The 15,647-nt window shown below is 40.9% G+C and overlaps 1 long non-coding RNA gene across 1 annotated transcript in view; it reads right to left on the bottom strand.

Annotated features, from left to right (window-relative positions):
• The window catches only part of LOC126203371 (uncharacterized), a 593,071-nt gene extending 578,318 nt beyond the window's left edge, over window positions 1–14,753 (bottom strand). Inside the window, exon 1 of the long non-coding RNA XR_007540260.1 lies at window positions 14,661–14,753. This is a non-coding gene — a long non-coding RNA (uncharacterized LOC126203371). The remainder of the gene's footprint in view (window positions 1–14,660) is intronic.
• Between the last annotated feature and the right edge of the window lie 894 nt (window positions 14,754–15,647).

The raw sequence follows: 15,647 nt of genomic DNA on the forward strand, positions 1-15,647 counted from the left end.
GCCTTGTGATGAATGTCGTTTTCGCAAGAAGTTTAAATTGACATCTGCTTGTAATTTGTGACAATTTTAGTAACATGTTAAACATAGAAAGACTACTGCATGCCAATGAGTACTACTTATTTTGCTTTTCACTAAAGCATCAGTGTCTGGTAACACTATATGCGCAACGCAATTCAAAGATAAGGTTTTAAATTGAAGCCTGTCAGGGAGCTTCTGTGGGTAGATTTCTTCCTCGAAGTTGTGGAAATTTATGTTCAAGAAAAATTTTGCGCGAAAAATTTGGAAATTTGTGGTAAGGTCTTATGGGACCAAACTGCTGAGGTCAGCGGTCCCTGAGCTTACGCACTACTTAATCTAACTTAAACTAACTTACGCTAAGGAGAATACACACACCCATGCCCGAGGGAAGACTCGAACCTCCGACGGGAGGAGCCGCACGGACCGTGACAAGGCGCCTTATACCGCGCGGCTATCCTGCGCGCCAAAATTTTACGCGACCTTCAAGACTTATTTTACAAAGAAACCTATCATTCAGTTACCTGTCGCACTGCGGGTCTATAAGTTTTAACTGTAACTAGGCACCCCGCATAGTTGTGTTATGAAATTAATGCTGGATTGTCTGAAATTCTCTTTGTAGTTCTTATCCCGGCCATAATGCTGCTTTTAATAGATTGTAAAAGAGCTACTCTTCTCTTTAGGCACTGCGCCATGAAGTATATATGCTTGCATTTAAAATTACAGAGAACCTAACATATTGTCATTCCTCTGAAGACAGTGTTCAGTTTGCACTTCCCCTGCGCTGCATAATAACCCCTGACAGCCAGATTATACCGCGAGCGCCCACTACTCGGGCGGCGAGCGAGCGCCAGCCCTCTTGCTCGCGTGGCCGCCTCCTCACCGGGCCTGATTTAGGGTACACACGGTGCCTCAACCCGAACGGCCATCGAGTCGAACTGAGCTTGGCTGACGGATACGTGTACGTCTTCAGTTTCAGCTCTATGCTGGCACACGAATCATCGTGACGCAAGTGTCTGCTTCTAGGCACCCATGACCAAATTTTTTTCAGAGGGTCAGCTATATGAAGAAACTTTTAGCTGAGGCAAGAGTCTTAACACCCACTGTATGTACCAAATACTAATAAGAGTGTTTCAGTATTCTTGGTATCTCAGATTCGCCTATGTTACTTATTGTAGATATAATCATTTCGTGTACTACATATGCACTGTTGTGACAATAAATCTTGTGTGGACTGGAAACCTCTAAAAGGGGATACTACCTCTTTCCTGGCATTGTATATTTAAGTCAATAAACAGGCAGTTTCAATTAATGCCCGTGCGCATGTTATGGAGTTTTAATTATTAGGTCACATGTGGTTGGACGTTTGACACGAGTCGAAACGGAATAAGCAGTTAATTAATCCCAGCCGCCAAATTAAAGAAAGGCTACACCTGTTTAGGTCGTCCGTCAACAGCTCTTACCAGTTCCATGACGATCAGTAGCTGCGAATTGCCTGCTCAATCTTTAAGATACAATTAAAGCATTGAGTGGGGTCGTGCAGTGGACGTGGGAGGACCGAGGTTCGCACCACCCTTCGGCAACACTGATTCAGAATATTTGCAGTTTCTCTATATGCAGGTAGCAAATGTGCTTCATCAAACAAGATAGCAGGTTATTTCTTCCCTTCTCCTGACTCAGATTCGGTAAGTGTTTTATCTTTACTTTTCTCGCTGTCAACGAGATTCAATGCTTATTTCATATGACGATACATTTTTCCTTCGATGACATATCTTGAGGCAGTTGACTCTGTCACAAGTAGTTTTATGCAACCTTTGAGTAGACCTGTCCTTAACAAATCAGGGTCCTTACATGAACATCAAAGTACATTTATTTGATTGTGAGATTTATGGTTGAGGACCTGAATTTCCTGAAAAGAAAGGTCAATTTTCACATAGTTCTGTTCGATATGCAGCACTGTGCTACATACAATACACTTATTTCTATTTGCTGCCGTAATACTTTAAGTACACTTCATTGCGTCATGATAACTTACCTCCATTCATATTAAGTGAAAAGCAGGAATTTTTCAGGGTATTTCAGTTCCACTTAACAATTTTACCGTAAACGTAAATCGCAGAAATGAAACTAAAATCAGAACGAACTATCAGCCTGATTCAGGCACGTTTATATCATCCAGTTATAGCGAGTGAATTATTCCTCAGATGTTCTAAATCGATTATGACTAGATCAAGGTCGGTTTTACTGATAACATATGATCAATATTAACAAGAGTCTTAACCTGTTTTTAAACTTTGCGAAAAGAAGAAAATTCTTACATTAACCCATCATTTTCGCGCTGTGTTGTTCAACGATGTGATTGTGATTGTGAAAAAGTGCTAGACGCAGAAATACGGTGAAATATAATGAGTAAATAAAAATAAAGTTTCAGTATGCAGCAATCAGATCAAGGCTGATGACAGCTCTGAGCAACTCACGAAACAGACAAACTCTTACGATTTGAAACTTTCTGGCAGATTAAAACTGTGTGCCGAACCGAGACTCGAACTCGGGACCCTTGCCTTTAGCGGGCAAGTTTGGAAGGTAGGAGACGAGGTACTGGTAGAATTGAAGCTGTGAGAACGGCTCCTGAGTCGTGCTTGGGTAGATCAGATGTAGAGCACTTGCCCCCTAAGGCAAAGGTCCCGTGTTCGAGTCTCGGTCCGGCGCCCAGTTTTAATCTGCCAGTAAGTTTCATATCAGCGCACACTCCGCTGCAGAGTGAAATCTCATTCTGCTGCTATTCGTGTGCAAACTGCAACTGCCACAAACATTTTCTCATAAGCTTCAACTTTAATGATCACTCATGACAAGCCCTCTTTGCAACCTATGTTGCTTACGGAACATTATTCGTTGACATGTCTATCATTAAGCTTCGTCAGTTCGCTAAGATGATTACAAATAGAAGTGATGTTCGCTCAGTCACTTGATACCAACTTAATGGCTCAATTCTGGAAGCCATTGAACATCTGACACGTTTTTCAAATAAGGAATGAGTATTTACCAACATTTCTAAGCTCAACATCAGAAACAGTTACACAGATATTAAAATTGGCTGGTACGCAACAGTATTAACAGTGGCACGAAGAAAGCTGGCATGCAACGACAGCTGGAACTAATGGGATTGTTTAATGTCAAATGGAAGCCCGTTTGTTATCGTATACCACATGTTATTTGTCAACTACTTTTTGCAATAGCTTCGTGCGTAGCTACAGTACGTACACGTGCTCTACCTCACAGCTAAGAATAATTAATTCCGCAGTGTTGTTACTTAAGACTCTGTACGCAAATGACGCAGTGTCGAGACAACAAACAAAAAGCCATGTAACCTACTACGGTGCACAAGCAAACAAGTCTGATCCGCTTAATCTTGGCAACGTTTATTTTGCAGTATTCCTTCTGTGGCTAGAAGTCTAAGCCACGTAACAACACGAGCGGAACTGTACGGCTTTACATTTCATAACTAACAATGTTCCCAGTACCGGAGAACAGCACATCAGCACCAGTAACAATGTTGAGGTGTATTGTTTGTACACTCCGTAAAATCCACATCTACATACTCCACACGGCACTTCGCGGTGCGTCCCACACATCGTCATCGCTTATCAGTCCCTTTCCTATTCCGCTCCAGGCACAGTGAAGGCAGCATTTTCTGGTACTTAATGATAACTGTACTCCCTTCTGAGTAAACGTTCGGCGAAACGAATCTCCGTATAGTTCATGTCGAAGAGAGCAACATTATTTTGCGCCCATAAGGATAGGAGCTTAAAAAGATGAGTGGCCTTTAGAAATTTTCGTGACAGTAAGATGATGCTCCAGCATGGAACGGGCGATAGTCTACAGGATGTTTGTAAACTAGTTGTACAAAAGTAACCTGTAATTGAGGGGAAGGTAAATAACGTACAAAAATGTTTGATACAGCACTGAATGAAGTATATATTAAAGTTTTATTCCCGCTTAACATTGTTAGTCCCGACGCTCCAGCTAGGAGTCCTATGTGGCAGCCGACCCGTTTCGGTGAAACGATTGTATCAATTAATAACAGTTTGTTTTTGAGGTGGTGACTTGCGATCATTAGTCCTGAACTGTCTCTGAACTACAGCACACCGTTAGACGACTTCATAATGACTGTTGGAATAACTAAATCACGCATGGCATCTAGCAGGTGTCGGAAACTAACAGTGTTAGACGTGAATAAAACCTAAAGGTACACTGCATTTCAGTGCTGTATCAAAAATTTCTGTACGTTATTTACCCCTTACGCAAATAAATGTTACTTTTGTATAACTAATCTCCAAACATCATGTACTTCTGAGAAGATTACTGAAGGAAAATAAAATTATTCTATTAATTAGATACGTTTTAATTTTTGGGATGCTGGTGGGTATCACTGTTATGTTCGGTTTCACTTTTACCCTGTATATCCAAGCATTCTGTGACGGTCTAATGTTAAATTTGCAAAAATCATTACCTGAAGCCAACGAAAATTTGAACATTTAGGAAATTAAACTATAAATACTGCTTCTTTTTCATAAAACTCGATACATAATGGCGAACATGGCCAAAAAATCAACAAAGCTGCAAAAACTGTTTTTGTTACATAAGTAATAATCTTAGGTCAGATAGAAAAAAATGTTAAATGAGAAACTTGTAAGGCGTAAGCAGATTTATTGATTGCTTTTTTACAAGTATCGATTACTTTCTAACGTTTCGAGATATTTCGAAAAAATCGTTAAAAATCGTATTCACTACAACTCGTTAACATTCACGTTCCCATACTTGCTATTTACTGTGGTAAGTCAAAAAAAGTACTTATTTAAAAAATGAAAAACATTATCTTTCGAGATCAAATGGTTTTTTAAAGAAAAGCACTTACGTTTAATTAGCTACATATTATAAGCGGACGGGCCTACAGTAATGGTTTTAGGATTATTTAATTCACAAACAGGTGTACTACCGTGGTATTACATCATTTTTATGATTTTATTAACTGCAAGGATGATAATATGATGTCGAAAACCACACTCTTGTTGCGAAGATTCAGTTTTTATTTTATGAAAATAATTCTTAAAGAAAGACATTCCTGACACTTTTTCACGAATAAAAAAAGATTTTTACTACCTTCAGCTTCTCTGCCTCGTGATGACTGGGTGTTGTGTGCTGTCCTTAGGTTAGTTAGGTTTAAGTAGTTCTAAGTTCTAGGGGACTGATGACCATAGATGTTAAGTCCCATAGTGCTCAGAGTCATTTGAACCATTTTGAACTACCTTCAGCTGGAGCGGAGATCAACCTTTTTTTTTTTTTTAATCTGGTGGACGCAATTAATATTTTACAGCGATGCGCTTGATGGAGGTTGTAAAGGGACATCCTCTTCTAGCAATACTTTACCTCAACAGTAGTAGTCGATACCATAAATATTTTTCGAATTGTTGACAGGTCAGTATTATCTCAGCTGTTTTTCTGAATAATTTCATGTCATTTTATACACAATATGTTTCTTTCAAGCAAAAATTTATGAAAACAATTACTTTATTTTAATTGTTACAATCGATATGCACTAGCTCTGAATGTACAGTTTTTTTGTTTTTTTAGCAACATATGGAATGACGAAATATTTGTCACACTTAAAAATACTATTATTAATTACAAAATCTAGTACTGTTTGTTACGTCTATTTCTTGATTAATTTAAGAAATAATAATCGAACTAACATAAATTCATTTGTAAAATCTTTGGAATATTGTTATTACCGCAGAGTGAAGTACTAGTAAGCATGCCTCTGCTGTGATTGGACGTCATTTTGTAGTTTTGGCTAAAATGTAATTTTAGTTTTGTTAATGTGAAAATTCAAAAGACTGTGTGATACAGTAAAATATGTGACAATAAATTATCGTAAAAACAGAAATTCTGCAATGACATTCTTGAAAATATTTATCTCAATTGAACCATGAGAACCTAAAATGTGAGAATTTTAGCTTCAGGAATCAGACCCCTAGACATGAAGAACTGGAGCCAAGTGTGCGAAAAAGATAAGTAAAAATTTTGTTATAAAACTTTCTCCTCTCGAATCATCTGAAAAGGCTTTACCATAGTGAACAATAGCAGCAACAAAGAAAGGGAGGGGGGTGGGTGGGTAGAGTGCAAGGTTAATACTAAATACTCATATTTTCAAGACAAAAATATTGGGATTTGTTGCACTGATTTTCAGTATCAGTAACTGAGTACTTGAGTACTGAAATGAAGCGTTTTAGCGCGAAGTGCGCGCTCGCTCCCAAAACTGATTCTAAACGTCACGCGCTTGCATAATGTTTCATATCTCTGTTCTGGATCACTTACGGAAACTCTTTTGTACTTACCCTGGGGTAGTTTCACAAGATAAACACGAATGTTATAGTCATTTTCTCCTTAGAAGGAAAGTAGCGTCAAAAATAATTAATTTTTATTTACTTTACATTCTGATTACATTTATCGTCATTTATTAATTTTCTGTTATTACAACACTAGTTTTCATGTGATACATTAAATGTTTTGCTTAATTAATTATACAGACGTTACACTGGTTGCTGGTTTCTTTAACACTTACTTCTAAACTTAATAGTTTGGTGCACAAGTTCGTGGCCTTTTTGATTTGCTTGTTGGTATTCCGGTTGCTATAGGTTTATTTATCGATTATCATCTTTTATTTGTAGTTCACTTTTGCTACCTGGGTTTACGTACTGTCATTTTCTCTTGTGCCGCGTATGAGGATAATGTCATTGGACAGACCATGGCAAAAAAATGGTTTTCTCGTTCTGAGCAGGACCGTTTTGAACATTAGTGATACTACGCGTTCAGGAAGCCCTTCGAGATTTGACGAAGATTGGTTAAACGCATTAATCCACAATGGTGCACGTTAGTATATGGAAAAACTGGTAGAAGCCGACCTCGGGGAAGATCAATTTGGGTTCCGTAGAAATATGGAAACACGTGAGGCGATACTGAACCTACGACTTATTTTAGAAGCTAGATTAAGAAAATGCAAACCTACGTTTCTACCATTTGTAGACTTAGAGAAAGCTTTTGACAATGTTGACTGTAATACTCTGTTTCAAATTCTGAAGGTGGCAGGTGTAAAATACAGGGAGCGAAAGGCTATTTACAATTTGTACAGAAAGCAGATGGCGGTTATAAGAGTCGAGGGACATGAAAGGGAAGGAGTGGTTGGGAAGGGAGTGAGACAGGGTTGTAGCCTCTCCCCGATGTTGTTCAATATTGAGCAAGCAGTAAAAGAAACAAAAGAAAAATTTAGAGTAGGTATTAAAATCCATGGAGAAGAAACAAAAACTTTAAGGTTCGCCGCTGACATTGTAATTCTGTCAGTGACAGCAAAGGACTTGGAAGAGCAGTTGAACGGAATGGACAGTGTCATGAAAGGACGATATAAGATGAACATCAACAAAAGCAAAACGAGGATAATGGAATGTAGTCTAATTAAATCGGGTGATGCTGAGGGGATTAGATTAGGAAATGAGACACTTAAAGTAGTAAAGGAGTTTTGCTATTTAGGGAGTAAAATAACTGATGACAGTCGAAGTAGAGAGGATATAAAATGTAGACTGGCAATGGCAAGGAAATCGTTTCTGAAGAAGAGAAATTTGTTAACAGCGAGTATAGGTTTAAGTGTCAGGAAGTCGTTTCTGGAAGTATTTGTATGGAGTGTGGCCATGTATGGAAGTGAAACATGGACGATAAATAGTTTGGACAAAAGAGAATAGAAGCTCTCGAAATGTGGTGCTACAGAAGAATGTTGAAGATTAGATGGATAGATCACATAACTAATGAGGAGGTACTGAATAGAATTGGGGAGAAGAGGAGTTTGTGGCACAACTCGACTAGAAGAAGGGATCGGTTGGTAGGATATATTCTGAGGCATCAAGCGATCACCAATTTAGTATTGGTGGGCAGAGTGGAGGGTAAAAATCGTAGAGGGAGACCAAGAGATGAATACACTAAGCAGATTCAGAAGGATGTAGGTTGCAGTAGGTACTGGGAGATGAAGAAGCTTGCACAGGATAGAGTAGCATGGAGAGCTGCATCAAACCAGTCTCAGGACTGAAGACCACAACAACAACAGTATACTCGAGAATTGTCAAATGTGATGAACTGTGATCAAATGGATCAAATGGCTCTGAGCACTATGGGACTTAACATCTGAGGTCATCAGTCCCCTAGAACTTAGAACTACTTAAACCTAACTAACCTAAGGACATCACACACATCCATGCCCGAGGCAGGATTCGAACCGGCGACCGTAGCGGTCGCGCTGTTCCAGACTGAAGCGCATAGAACCGCTCATCCACACCGGCCGGCGAACTGTGATCATTCTACATTCGTGGGACATTTGCATGCAGTGGGGAAGGTTCAAATACAGGGTGTATAGTACCACATGCTTTAAGACAGAATCACAAAAATCAGCGGATGGCCATACGTGCATTTCTGCTTGCTAGCCATCAATTGATTCGTGGACAACACCGGTCATTCCTATACTGTTTTGTTACTGGTGACGAGAAATGGTATCTTTATCCTAAGGAAAACAAAGGAATGTTTGAGCCCAAACAAAGCAACCCTGTACAAATATGGTACCTGCACGCAACCGCAAAAGAGAACGTTACGCGTTTGGTGCAACAGCGACGGTGCGGTGTACTACGAATTGCTTAACCGTGGTGAAAACATCACTGCTGACATATATTATCAACAACTGAGAAGTACTGCAGACGCAACCCAAGAACCACGACCAGGAAGAGTGCGTGAAGTGACGCTACTCAACGATAACGCCCGCCCGCATCCTGCTGACAAAATAATACTATACTAGAGTTTGATTTGGAAATAATTTTGCACCCACCTTGTTCGCCTGATTTTACGCTCACACTTTTCTCACTGTCTCCGCTCCCTGTCCAACAGCCTTCGAGGAACATCCTTTCCCGATAAAAGTGCGCTCCGAACATGGCTCGACGAGTTCATTGCCGCAAAACCACGTGACTTCTACAGTCGCGGAATCGAAATGTTACCCCTGCACTGGCAGACTGTTGTAAATAGTGAAAGAAATTATACGAGGGTAAGTTAGGTCTCCTATTTTTTATAAGTGCAGAACTCTGTTTGCATCGCAATTGGTCACACTGTTATGAAGAGTGTATCACGCGCTGTGTGTAAACATGCGCTCGCCGCGTTGAGGCGCTCAGTCTTGGCTTGGCAGCCGTTGAGAATGGAGCTCCTGTCGGATGTTACCGTCAAGTGCGAATTGCGCGCATTTATTCAGTTTCTGAACGAAAAGGGCACTGCGCCAATTGAACTCCATCGCCAATTGACGGAAGTGTATGGTGATTTGTGCATGGATGTCAAAAAGGTTCGTAAATGGTGTAGAGGATTTGCAGCTGGTAGGACAGAAATTCACGACGAACAATGGAGCGGGAGACCGTCAACTTCTGTGGAGACAGTGTTGAAGGTTGAGCAAAGCATGCTTGAAGATAAGCGGATCACACTGTATGAGCTCTGCACGTTGGTTCCTGAGGTTTCCCGAAGCACTGCTCACAGAATTTTAACGGAAACATTGAACTACCGGAAGGTGTGCGCAAGATGGGTGCCACGCATGCTGACTGAGGACCACATGCAGCGACGAGTTGATGCTTCCTGCGCATTTCTTCACCGCCTTGCAGCCAAACAGGACAACTTTCTGGACTCAACTGTCACGGGTGACGAAACCTGGGCATACAACTTTACATCTGAGACCAAGCAACAATCACGCCAGTGGCTGCATCCTTCTACGCCAAAGCCGCGGAAATTCAAACAAACACAGTCTCCCGGTAAAGTCATGACAACCGTTTATTGGGTGATCGGAAAGGGGTATTGTTGGTCGACTTTATGCCCACTGGGACCACAATTAACGCTAACAGGAACTGTGAGACTCTGAAAAAACTCAAACGGGCAATTCAGAAACGGAGAAGAGGAATGTTGAGCAAGGGCGTACACATTCTCCATGACAAAGCTCGCCCACACATCGCTCGGCAAACCGTTGCTCTCCTGCAACAATTTCAGTGGAACATAATCACCCAACCACCCTATAATCCTGACTTGCCGCCCAGTTCCCTAGGTTAAAAGAACATTTGGCCGGAAAGTGATTCAGCTCCGACGACGAGGTGGAAGAAGAGGTTCATAACTTTCTGAACAGCATGGCGGCGAACTAGTATGACATGGGCATACAGAAACTGCCACAGCGTCTACAAAAATGCACCGACAGAATGGTGATTATGTCGAGAAATAGCTAAATGTTCAAGCTGTAAACCGATGTAAACCATTGTAGAAATAAACAGGTCTATATACTTATAAAAAAAATAGGAGACCTTACTTTTGAGATTACCCACGTATTTTTGATGATTAAAGTCTCTGTTATAGGCATCTGTTGTGTTTATTAAACTTATGGGAAAACGCTACGAACTTAGGTACTAACCTGATATTTATGGCAGAAAATTAAGTAAATGCAACATGTGAGGATAAGTTTAAAGAATCACGTCTCCATAAAGCTTGGGCTACTACGCTACCGAGCGACATAGAGCAGTGGAAGGGAATGAATTGGTATTCATGAAGACCGCTATTCGAATCCCCGTACGATCATAGAGATTTTGGATTTCCGTAGATTGCCTAAACGGCTTACGGCAAATGCTCAGGCCATTCCTGTGCCAGAGGCACTGTGGATTTCCGTCCCCAACCCGCGATGATACTCCAACTCTCATAGCCTTGTCGTTGAAGGGATGTTAAAACACTAATCTTCCTTCCATCTTTACGTTACAAATTATGCTCACTTCAGTTTTTTAAACCCGTACAAATAAAAATTTATGTGGTCAGCCAAGTATTCCATTTGCGAAACGTACGTTTGCACCAAAAGTAAAATTTTACTATTTACAGCCCTTGTAGTTCTACTAGACTATGTCAAATGCGGAGAGAAAGAAGAAAAGTAAAGGGAGAAAAGCTTTCTAGGAGCAGCCATAAACAGCAAATAACGTAAGCAGACACGACGTAGGGCAATTATATGGACGAAAGAACCCTAGCTAGTGATTAGTTCCGGAGCGTTCTGTTCTTCTTCAGGTTTTAGACTTGCAAACAAAAATAACGACAGTAAAACACCAAAAGAATGACAGGACTACACTTATTTCTGCATGATATGTTACACCATGCCAGAAATCAACATTTAAGTGTAGTTAATGTTGTAAGAAAAATTACTTTTCGGAAGCAAATCTAACGCCTGGGGAGGAAAGCCGCCTGACTGAAGCGCGGCGCTAACATAAGTAATCTGTGTGTGATAGTAACAGGTAAGATTCTAACTGTAAAGAGTTTAATCTTCGTGCCGGATGTCGAACGCCTAATCATATAAAATCTACCGATCCGCTTTCTGTGGTTCATGTCATTTTCCACCGGTAAACAGTCAAGTATAAATATTCCAGAATTAGGCAGTTTTACCAGTTAGTTACTATTGAAAACGACAGAACAAATATCCTATCTGTTAAAATAAGAGAACATTTTCCTTTGTCGCCAACTTTTCAAGGACGGTCAAGCGATTACGTGCTATGATTGAAATGTATACTGAAACGTATACTTTCAATCAACTACTTTTCAAGTCTCAGCGCGTTCGATACTGTACAGCACAATTTCATGAACTACATATCGCTCACCAAGTTACATAATGCTATCCCAGAAGCGAGAAGAGCGCGTTAAATTTTGTAATGATTGCAAATACAGTACGTCTTTTCTTGCAAACGATTAAGTGCTACATAGGATTATATTGATACACTAGCTTTGCCAAATAGCGTCCGAAACACAAGTGAATTACTTACTATGACATTTATGTAGCACTAGACGAAATGTTGAAAAATATTCACATCATTAAAGATAATGGTTACTAGGGAAAAACTCTCCCCGGTACCACAACGGAAAACAGTGTTTTGCGATCATGGACCAGTTTTTAATAGAGTCCATGTCCAGATGCTTCCCTGATTTAATTTGAGACCTGCAATCACCATCGTCATGAACTCCATGACTGTTAGCTACCTCACATCTGCTAATAAGCCCTATCGAAAATATATCTGCGCGAAGGCCCACTTTTGATGCATAATTTTGAAATGATGTAAACTCTTTGACCATGCAGCAAAACATAATTTGTGGTGAAGCACCTACCTCATCCCGCGAAGGAAAGAAAATACGGAGTATTCACACGCGACAAACGCTAGCTGTGTTTTACGCAAACAGCAATAAACCTGCTTTCTCACCTACAATTTGTAATTACGTAAAACATTTTTCGTCTACCGTTAATTGACTTTACTTATTCAACACATTTGCTATTCAGTTTTCCACTCGTTCTTAACTTACAAAAGTGGCAGTTACCGCTAAAATGTTTCCTCATACATCTCAGCAACAGGTGAAGGCCGTCCGGTTAGGTCATATGCGGTTTCGTCTGTTACGTGAGAAAAGGACAGTATGCACTTTATGACAATACGTGATTGTATATTTGCATTATGAAACGCTCTTGGTGGCATTGCGTTCCGAATGTAACATGCTCATCAAAAGTCTTTACATTTGCAGACGGAGACACTGAGAGTTACAAAGTGCAGCTATTCAAGAGAGAAAAAGCAATTTACTTATTCCGATAATACGTTTCAGTTTAAGTGATTATAGGATGTTAAGTATCATAGGCAAAGATATATCCAGACAATGAATACTTGATGAGTAATGTACTCGCTCACAAGGGCAGTTAATGAATTAATACTTAAACAGTGTTTCCGATATCCATGGGTAACATGGTTCGTGTAGTAACACTTAGCTGCACAACTCTCAGAGACAGCCTTTCCAACAATGAAGTTATACTTTTGAGTACCATTACTCACACAGTCGAAATCCAGAGAAGAGAAACAGTCCAGTAACTTAGGATTATCGGTATTCACCTTTTACCAATTCGTTACCGCGGAATATCTTAGGACATGGCCAATTAGTTAAAAAAAGAAAAACGTGTTAGTTTTCAGATAAAGATCTAACAACATATTTTTGGACGAGAGATTTATTTACACATGTTCTCCTTAGCTGGTTTAACATCACATGGCAATGATTACTTGCGTTACTGGTTAAGCATAGGACACATCGCCGCAAACTTTGTCATGGTATCATAGAAACTAGAGGGACTCGTGAAATTTTGTGATGCCGTTAACTAAGTCACTCCTCACAAATGATTAAATAGTTTTGTTAACAGACGCATTGATACACCAGCACTGCAAAATATTATCCAATATAATGTGGCTTATTTATAATGTAAATGTGTATGAGACCTGAAATATTCTGATAACTATTTGCAGCAGAAGTGACGTCAGATCGACGGGCTATTACCATTGAGGGAGTCACACGACTTCAATTAAACTCACTTAAGAATTATTCAAGAACTGTCTCCCGTCAAACTGTGTTGCTAGGTCAACCCTTTTTTCGACCAAGTTCCTGCTTATAAAATGAAAAGTAATACAGCGAGAACGTTTAACGTGAAACTGTGGATACCGAAGTATATTTCGTGTTAAATATTTTGTGTTAAGCAATGCATGTAAGAAATTAAAAAAAATGATATTTCCGATCTCGCCAATCTTTATTACCCTAGCGTCATTAGATTTCCTTACAAAATTTACTTGTGTAGATACGCACAGTATATTGGAAGTTTTTGAGAAAAATGGTTATCATGTTTTGCAGTCGCTTTTCAGCATCAAATTGTCCTCAAATTATTTGTCATCGTCCATCGTTTTATTCATTTCGTCATTCGAATGCGCGTCTAAGAAGCTGCACATACGTTTCGCGGTGTTCTGCATTCCTGATGTGAGGAATGAAACTGAAATGTTGATTTCATTGTCGAAGTCGTCTACAAAAATGTAATTTTTTGAGATCTGAACAATTTCCGGAAGTCTTCGTGTGTCAGAAGCCACGCTGTACACCCTACATTAACGGCGATAGTGATAAATGCATCTAGTGATACTGTAGGAACGTTGCCCAATTCTCCATCATTAAGCGTAAAAGAATATATTTAAAAATAAGACGTGAAGCTATTTTTACACAAAATTCACGAATTTCGACACACAGTTCAATTAATACGACACATCCATCATGGAATTCGAAAGCAGAACGAAATGGGATTACCCAAAAACAGGTGGTAAAGCAGAAAGCATTGTTTACTTTCTTCAGTCTGACGAAAAAAAGACAACTAATAGACGTGGGTGGCGCTGCGATTGCACAAAGCAGAGGGCGAAATCTTTTCGTGAAAAGTGGTTTTTCTCTCATGTTTAAAGAAGAACAAAGTCTATGAAATGACATAGCATTTTGTCGGGTCTGCAGCTTAATTTCGCTTTATCCGATTTTTCGTATTCGGTGTGATTCACTGTCTGGATCATCAACGCATATGCGCCATGACTACCTTTACGGACAATGGGCACTGTTCAGTTTGCTATTTTGGAGTTGGTCTTTCGAGCGTTTCTGCTCATTTTCCGTCGGCATCGGCAGCGCGCGTGCGAGCGGGCGAGCGGCGAGGCTGCGTTCTACGCGGCGGTACTCACTGCGTCGCCCTGCGTCTGCCTGGAGCGTCGGTCGCCGCTCTACTGCCGCCACCGCCGCTGGAGTCTGGTGGCCAGCGAGTTCCCGCCTCCTCCGCCAGCGCTATCGACTTCGGCGCTCGACGACCGAGTCGACCTCTCGACCTATCGCTATCGCACGCGCCGCGCTGCGCCGAGCGCCGGGTGCCCAAATTGGGCTCAGATTGTCGGCTCTCTGAGAGTGGCTCCGGACGAGCGCTGTTTCTGGACCGCAGGGCAGGAAAAAGGAAAAAAAAAGTAAAATCTCCTCAACCACACAGCCGTAAGTCTTCGGCGCAGGTCGAAGCGGGGCAGCTCTGTTTCCGTTTAGACGCGTGACCGGCATTTTACGAGCTACGCCGCCGGCACTGCTGTCCGGCCGCGGATTCCTGTCACGTCGCTGACGGGATGGCCACTTAGGCACTGCGGCGGTCGGACACAGCTATTAGCGGCCCTATCGCTCGTCTTACTGACACAGTTTTAGCTGTGTGGGCCCTGCGAACTGTATCTGCTTGTCTGACAGGACGAGCGCAACGGAGAAAACAAGGCGGTGAAATTTTGCAACTTCACTTGATAATATCTCCAGTCAAAGCAAGGACCAGCGAATTCTGCTTAAAGGACGCCTTAGATGTTCGCTGCTTCTCCCACAGTAAATTTCGTCGCTTCTTGGTGGAAGTGGCTATGAATAAGGCTGCTAACCTTGATAAATACAAAGTTTAAGGGGTATAAATGCAGACATTTTTGTACGTAGTACCTTAATATATAAACAAATCAGTTTTAGTTTTTCCTTCGGTAGCCTTCCCACGAACACATAACAAACTTTAAGACCTGATGTTTTCTGTGTAGCCATAGCTGGACCGCCAAGTGAACTATGCCAGGCGGTATAGACAAGCCTTTAGACCCCACCCGTTCATACTTCAACGTATGCCCTGCCGCCTAGGAGAAAATAAGTATTAATGGCTTGCTTGTGTC

This window comes from Schistocerca nitens, chromosome 9 (assembly GCF_023898315.1).
Source record: "Schistocerca nitens isolate TAMUIC-IGC-003100 chromosome 9, iqSchNite1.1, whole genome shotgun sequence".
Classification (NCBI taxonomy): domain Eukaryota; kingdom Metazoa; phylum Arthropoda; class Insecta; order Orthoptera; family Acrididae; genus Schistocerca; species Schistocerca nitens.